Raw genomic sequence first — 8,246 nt, forward strand, 5'->3', positions numbered from 1 at the left:
GAGGAGGCGGACGGGGGAGGTCGTGTGGATCGACGTGGGCAACGCTTGAAGCAAAGGCCTTGGCACGACGGCTTTGGTCGCTCGTCTTCCTTGCAGATGAGGACGAGGCAGGGGAATGGCGGATTCGGCGAGGGAACGGTGCCCGACGACGCGAAGGCAGAAGAAGCTAGCGGGCGTCGCGGATGCAGGCAAAAAAGGCAGCTGTTCCCGGTGCAACGGGGCAGCGGCCATGGCATGGTCTCCTGTGTGCTTCTCGCCGGTGAGGTCGTGGCGGCGCACTCCGGCACAAGCGAAGGTGGCCTCGGGCGCGGATCCGGCCCCCGAAGACGGGCCTATAGAGGGGAGGACCGGGTGAGCTTGGGCTTCTGGTGCCTGGGCCGTCAGGGTCCTGTGTGAGAGAGAGAGAGAGATGTGAGAGAGAGCGGGAGAAAGAAGGAAGAGAAAGAGGGGCCGAGGGAGAGGGCACGGGGTCGGCCTGGTGGTGGCTTCGGTCACCGGCGGGAGAAGTGGCTCGGGGTCGATGGTGGGAGCGGCGACGAGGCAGCGGGGTGCTCGGGCACGACCAAGGCCATAAGGAGGAGGCAGAGGGGATTGGATCAAGGAAAAACAAAGGAGGCACTGGATTGGGGCGATGGGGATCCCGAGGAAGATGCAGCGGCGGCTGAAGGGAAAAGTCCTAGATTTTAAGGTTTGTCTAGAAATGGACAAAGGGGGGGACTATATATAACAAATCAGATCAATTTAGGGTGGTTACGTCCCTCCGATCGTAATCGGACGGTCCAAGATAATTAGGTTAGGAGAGTCCAACGAGAAACTGATGATATTTTATAGATGTTTGGGGATGATCGGGACCCAACGGTGACGACTGTCCGGGTTGGGCTCGGGGGAGTTTTGGATGCGCGTGAGGGGTCTATGCACTACGCAAAGAGGGGTCGGCTGGGCCTAGGTGGACTTTGAAGAAGAGTTGGGCTGAGAGGAGAGAAGAGAAGGAGAGGCCCGGCAGCAGTTTCGAGGACCGAAACGTCCGACGAATAATCCGACTATAATGTCGCTATGTGTTTAACGATTGGGCTATCAAACGAGCTCCGAATGCGACAAAACTTGACAGACGATCTATCTACACTATAAAAAGACCGCACGCCAACTTTCAACCCATTCCGAGAACGTTTTCCGCCCACTTATAAAAATAGTATTGTGGAGGTGTCGCGGGCGCGTGCAAGTGTGTCTGGGCTCAGAACGGACAATGGAGAGAACTGGGGGAAACCGGACGGATGCAAGTTTTGAAAACATGATGATGCAATGCACATGATGACATGGCAAGATGAAACATGCAAGAAAAATACATGGAAACGACGGCAAACTGGAAGACACCTGGCGCAACGGTATTGGGGCGTCACAACACTCCACCCCTACAAGAGGATCTCATCCCGAGATCTAGGATGGCACCGGAGAGAAACGAAAGAGGAAGAGAAAAGGTAAAAATAAATTGCTTCTTGGACAAATGAGTGAAAGCACGAACTTTGAGAGGTTGAACAAATTGAAAGAAAGAACACAGTGAAGATGAACAAAGTTGAAAACATTCCAATAGAAAAGAGGAACAAGGAACATTGCTAGAACCTTGTAGGTTGAAGGACATGAAACAAGAGCTTAACGGGCCAAAAGAAAGAATATGAAATCACACCGGTAGAAAAGAAAAACAAGGAACACCATGTGAACCTTGGAGTTTGCAAAGCTATAAATGACGAGAACAATGGACAAGAAGTACATGCAAGCACTCCGGTAGAAACGAGATGTACAAGAAATGATAAAGAGCAATTACGACAACACTCCGGTTGGAAATGGAAGGCAATAATATGAACTTGGCAAAATGAAAGCACTTGGATGAGACTCCAGTTAGAAGAGGAATGATAGCCACAACACTCCGGTTAAAACAAGATAGAGAAGGAATAAGAATGATATAATTTGGACAGCACTCCGACTGTAAATGGACGGAATTGAACATGAACTTGACAAGATGAGAGGATACTTGACGAAATCAACAACACACTACCTCCGGAACTATTGAAAGAATGGCACAAGGCGTAAGAAAGATTCCATACATCACTCCGGTTGAGAAGGGAGGCAAAACATGACAAAATGGGAAGAACTTGAAAACAGGGCATGACACTCCGGTTAAATGGATAAGCACGAAAAGAACACAGTCCTCACAATTAGAGATGATGAGTGAAGAGAGCAACATCACAAAGCCTCCGGAAGAAAGAATAGAAGATAGATCATTGGAATATTAGAATGGAGAAGAAAATGCCAGCTTCTGCCACAAATGAGCTTGAAGAGCACCCTTCCAAGAATGTTATAGCGGAGTTGTTGGAAAATCAACAATGAAACGAGTAAGCTTGTAGTGGGCTTATGTAAGGCATCTAAAAATTATGAGGTGACAACCTGCCACTCACGGGAAAAAAGATTTGATTGAGAGCTAGAAAAGTTAGAAAAGCTTCTTCCGTCGAGAGAATAACGAGAAAACTTGGATCACAGATAATCACCACAAAGAGCAACATTCCCAATGGAAGGATTAAGGTGAAATCTATACCAAGATAACCTCCGACGAAGAAATTACTTACTTGAAATGATCTCATGACCGAAGAGAAAATAATGGTTTTAAAATATCTTATTCCTGACAATTTGTGAATCATGAAACACAAAGAAATTGTAAAAAATGACATAACACCACCTCAAAAGATAAGTTAGGAAGAATTGCATTTCGAAATCCAAGATGGAGAATACTTGAACTCCTCAAAACAAAACATGTGTTGAGCACCCTGTTTAATTTTGAGTATAGCTTGGTGGATCATAACTTCGAGAGATATCTTCAAGAGCAATTGAAGAATGAAAAGAATCCTTGACGAACCACCATGTACCCTCCATGAAGAAATCCAGTAATAAAAGAATGATCAAATAGAAATATAAGTTGAAAACACAAGGTGAAGCCTTGCGATGATTTAGGTGGGGCTTCGCAAGGACATAATGCGGAAAACATAGAACTCCTGAAAAGGAAAGAAGAAACAATTGAAACCGAGAATTTTGATGAACCTCTCGAATAAGAAATTGTATTCACTCGATGACACAAGAATAAGAATTACATTATGCTTATCCTTCATCAAATTAAATTGATGACAGGCAATGGATTTGGCACACTACTTATTCTCGTAGCAAGTACTAAGAGAGATATAGCATAAACTTGAGAACGTCTTCAATGAACCACCAGTAGGATTGAAACAAATAAATTAATATGAGAACATAGGAAGAGGAATCTTGAACAGACCGCAAAAAAGAACTTGAAACACACGAAGGAAAAAACACGAATGCATTGATACGATAACGACGGGAGAGGAATGTTGGACGAACCACCGTAAGGATTAAAAGAATGAGCAAAGAAAATGAACGCATCACCAGGAAGAATTGGAAAATGAACCAAGATACTTGAGCGGATTTAGATACAAGTGAACGAAGAGATCATGAACTAATTAGAGAATACTAGAATGATTCACCGATAAGATTTGGAGAACGAGAGTTGAAAGCTGAGAATGAATAAACCCGAAATGATGGCCTTTCGAGAATCAAACTGAAAAGACTCTTGAATTGCTCCCGAAGGGTGAAAAGAATCCTCACAATCGAAAACAATTATGAGAGGATGGCATCAAGCTTGAACTTTGCATATTTTGAAGAACGGATAAGAATTTAAGAGGAACTCTTCTTCGGTCTTCAAAATCCGAGAATGACGACGAGACACACCACCATGAATTGTTGAGGCATTCAGGAATGAGAATTAGAAAGTTTGAACCAATGATGAAAAGAATTTGAAAGATCTTGGAGAAAGACATATGACTGATGGAATCCATTCTTACATCACCCTTTAAAAGAATTTTAGAATGGTAGCTGCAGAAAATTAGAAGAGCCAAGTAAGATCCTGGGAAAAGACATGTGGGTTAGGGCCCAATCAAAAGATACATCATTGAACGATTTAAAAGAGAGATTGTGCCGGTTGAATTAAATGTCTTGAATGAGATAACAACCTCGAGATAGCTTAAACGAATTAGCAATGGAAACACGAATCTTTTGAGATATCTTCAGCACTCCAGAACAAATGAATAGCGAGAGGTGAATAAATAAGAGTGTCTTCGATAAGAGCTTCCAACATGGAAAGCATGTGAACCGATGAAAATGATATGATCAACTCTGAAAGCTTGATTCGAATCCACCGGAGAAGATAAAAGAAACGAAGAATGATGAACTTGTAGAGCAGCTTCATGAGAACCACCAGGTAAAACATTGAAGGAAAAGAATGAAGAGACTTCGCATGAATAAAATGGATACTTGATTAAGAAATCTGAGTCCTTGAAGAAAAAGGGAGGGAGGGCAGGAAAACAAAAGCAACTTGGTGACGGATGAAATGAACAACATTGAGAAAAACTTAGAATTGATCTTACGAATGGGGAGAATGATGGGATCATCTCGAAGAGAAGCGCACCGGTTGGAAATAGAATTGGGATGACAATCTTGATGACTAAGAAGGATTAGAACTCCGATAGAACATGAGAACACCACTTGGAAAAGTTAGGGAAACATATTTGACATTGAAGCAACTCGAATACCACAACTCAAACAAAACAAAGGATTTGGCTTGGAAAATTAGCCGGAACAAATACATATGATAGAGATTTCATCCGAAATTTTCGTGGTGGTGCCCACACGGGCTCAGTCATACAACACTATCATGTACAAGGTAGTGCACATGACATACAAAGCGTTCCCGAGTCAGCATAGCCAAGGACTCTTCAAGACACAATGAGACCACTGTAAAACCAACCGTGGATAGGCGGACCACTAGACGTCGAACCCCAATCTCATATCATGCATCTGTCGGAAAGATATCCTATGAGCTACTTGAATTCCCACCTATAAACTCCCGACACTTTCTGGGTATGCAATCTGGTGTTGGGGATACAGGGGAAGCATAATATCTCACCCAAACTAATAATCCCTGCATCCAGTTGTATCCATCCGTCAACACATAACCAAGAAACCATCGGAAATCATGTACCTCAACCTTCGAAAACCATCCGTTATATGAGTTATGGCAATACTCCCAAACTCCCGCCCAGTACTAGGTGGCGTCGAGGTTATCTCACCAATAATTGCATAAAAAGAGATTCTCGATGTCGGCGAACTCAGGTATTCCAGAACTGCAATGACAAAATTTTGACGACAACACCTCCAAGCTCAACTCCCCGGGACACTGCCACAACCCCTAAATGTCTGGAGGCACCAAAAACAATGTTCTCGTCACAAGAATATCGGAACGATTCCAAGATACCTGCGTGATCCTAAATATTTTTAGTGAAATTTGAGGAGAGGAAAGTCAAAACATCTACGACAGAAGGCCTCACAAGAGCGACAAAGGGATAGAGGAGTAAAAAGAATCCTACTCACCGATATATATATATATATATATATATAATCCTAAGACTCAAAAAATTTTGTTCTAGACTCAACAACGTCAGCGATTCAATCAAGCAGGGGGTCCTAAGTCAGGGATGGCTCTGATTACCAACATGTAATGCACACGATGCAGCTATATCTCCCATGTGTGGAGGCACGACATAGAGGCATAACCACGTGGTGGTTTTCTCGCAAGAGGGGTAATCTTCACACAATCCCATGTACTGAATAAGAAAGGGATAAAGAGTTGCCTTACAATCGCCACTGCACACAAATAACAAGTTAAACATACATCATCCAGAGTACAATCAAGGTCCGACTACGGAACCAAAATAAAGGAAGACAACCCCAATTGCTAGATCCCCGATCGTCCCAACTGGGCTCCACTACTGATCATCAGGAAACGACACATAGTAAAGACCAAGGTCCTCATAGAACTCCCACTTGAGTTCGGTAGTATCACCTGTACTGGTATCATCGGCACCTGCAACTGTTTGGAAGTATCTATGAGTCATGAGGACTCAACAACCTCACACCCGCGAGATCAAGACTATTTAAGCTTATGGGTAGGATAAGGTAGTGAGGTGGAGCTTCAACAAGCGAGGAGCAAATATGATGGCTAACATACGCAAATAAGAGTAAGATGAGAAGCTACGCAACGGTCGTGAAGCTAGAGGTGAGCAAGAAGTGATCCTGAAACTACTTATGTTCAAACATAACCCAAGACCGTGTTCACTTCCCGGACTCCGCCGAAAAGAGACCATCATGCCTACACATGCGGTTGATTCATTTTAATTAAGTCAAGTGTCAAGTTCTCTACAATGGGATATTAACAAATTCCCATCTGCCACATAACCACAGGCACGGCTCTTGAAAGTTTATACCCTGCAGGGGTGTCCCAACTTAGCCCATCACAAGCTCTCACGGTCAATAAAGGATATTCCTTCTCTCGGAAACACCCGATCAGTCTCGGAATCCCAGTTACAAGACATTTCATCAATGGTAAAACAAGACCAACAAAGCCACCCGACAGTGCCGACAAATACCGATAGGAGCTACACATATGTCATTTTGAGGGCACACCAGATAGGTCAAGCTACGAGTAAAACTAGCCCTCATGTTTCCTCGAGGTGGCCCCGCAGGCTGCCCGGTTCTGACCAACACTCAGAGGAGCACTGGTCGGGGGGGGGGGTTAAAATAAAGATGACCCTCGGGTCTGCAGAACCCAAGGGAAAAAGTCTTAGGTAGGCAAATGTAAAACCAATGTTGGGCCTTGCTGGAGGAGTTTTATTCAAGGCAAAACTATCAACGGGGTCCCATAACCCAACCGCGTTAGGAACGCAAAATCAAGGAACATAACACCGGTATGAAAAAACTATGGCGGCAAGAGTGGAACAAAACACCAGGCAAAAGGCCGAGCCTTCCACCCTTTACCAAGTAGATAGATGCGTTAAATTAAATAAGAGATAAAGTGATATCCCAACATATCCATGTTCCAACATATCCATGTTCCAACATGGAACAAACTTCAACTTCACCTGCAACTAGCAATGCTATAAGAGGGGCTGAGCAAAAGCGGTAACATAGCAAAACAACGGTTTGCTAGGAAGGTGGGTTAGAGGCTCGACATGGTAATATGGGAGGCTTGATATAACATGTGGTAGGTCGTGTGACATAGCGATAGAGAGAACAACTAGCAGGAAAACATAGAATTGATATCGAGGGTAATGGTCATCTTGCCTGAAATCCTGCTAGGAAGAAGAACGAGTCCATGAAGAAGACAAATGGACGTAGTCGAACGAATCCTCACAACACCGGAACGAAACCGAAGCTAACGAGAGAAGCAACCGGAAAGAAGCAAGCGACATGGTAAACACACAAGCATAAACATGGCATGATGCTCAACCTAGGATGATGCATGTCCGGTTTAAATATGCATGGCATGGCAAAGTGCACAAAGAGAACTACAAGTTAAGTTGAGCTCAACATGTAGCAAGATGCATGTTGACGAAACACCACATTCGATTATTTAGTTCACTCTCATTTATGTACCAACAATAATAAATGTTGTTAAACATGGAAAGAGGTGAAACATATATAAACTAACTATTTAGACAAGTTTAAATGAGTCCAGAAACAACAAACAACAATTCTGGAAAATCCTCATATGCAAATTTTAGAGTTGGTGCGGTTCTGCACTAAACCATATTTTAGAGTTGTTAAACATGAAAAGTAATGCCACCATGTTAATCTATGCATTTTCTACCCCATTTACATATAAGGTTTATTAAATTTGGAGCTACAGTTATTTAGTTATGAAATAAATCATTTTAACATGGCATTTATGCAAATTAATCAAGCAACACATTCAAACATTTTAATCAAGGATGAGAGTTGCATATTATGAAACTAGTCAATATTCTAAGCATTTTACATATATAAACATTTTAAACCGATGCACAGTTTGTGAGATATGGTATGCATGAAATGTGAGGGGATTTGTGAAAAGCTAGCATTCTCTGGATAATTAGCAAAATCATAGAACTAGGAAAAAAACACCAATGGGCCGAATATGGTGGGCACTGGGGCACTCACCATGGGCCACTGAGCCGGATCTGGAGAGGAAGAGACCCACTGGGCGCTAGAGGCAGACGATGTGGCCCATCCGGGCGGCCACACACAGGAGAACGAGCGGGAGAGCGAGGTCCTTTGCTCGTCAGGAAACAGAGCAGCGACGACTCATGCAGGTG

This window comes from Triticum aestivum, chromosome 6A (assembly GCF_018294505.1).
Source record: "Triticum aestivum cultivar Chinese Spring chromosome 6A, IWGSC CS RefSeq v2.1, whole genome shotgun sequence".
NCBI lineage: Eukaryota > Viridiplantae > Streptophyta > Magnoliopsida > Poales > Poaceae > Triticum > Triticum aestivum.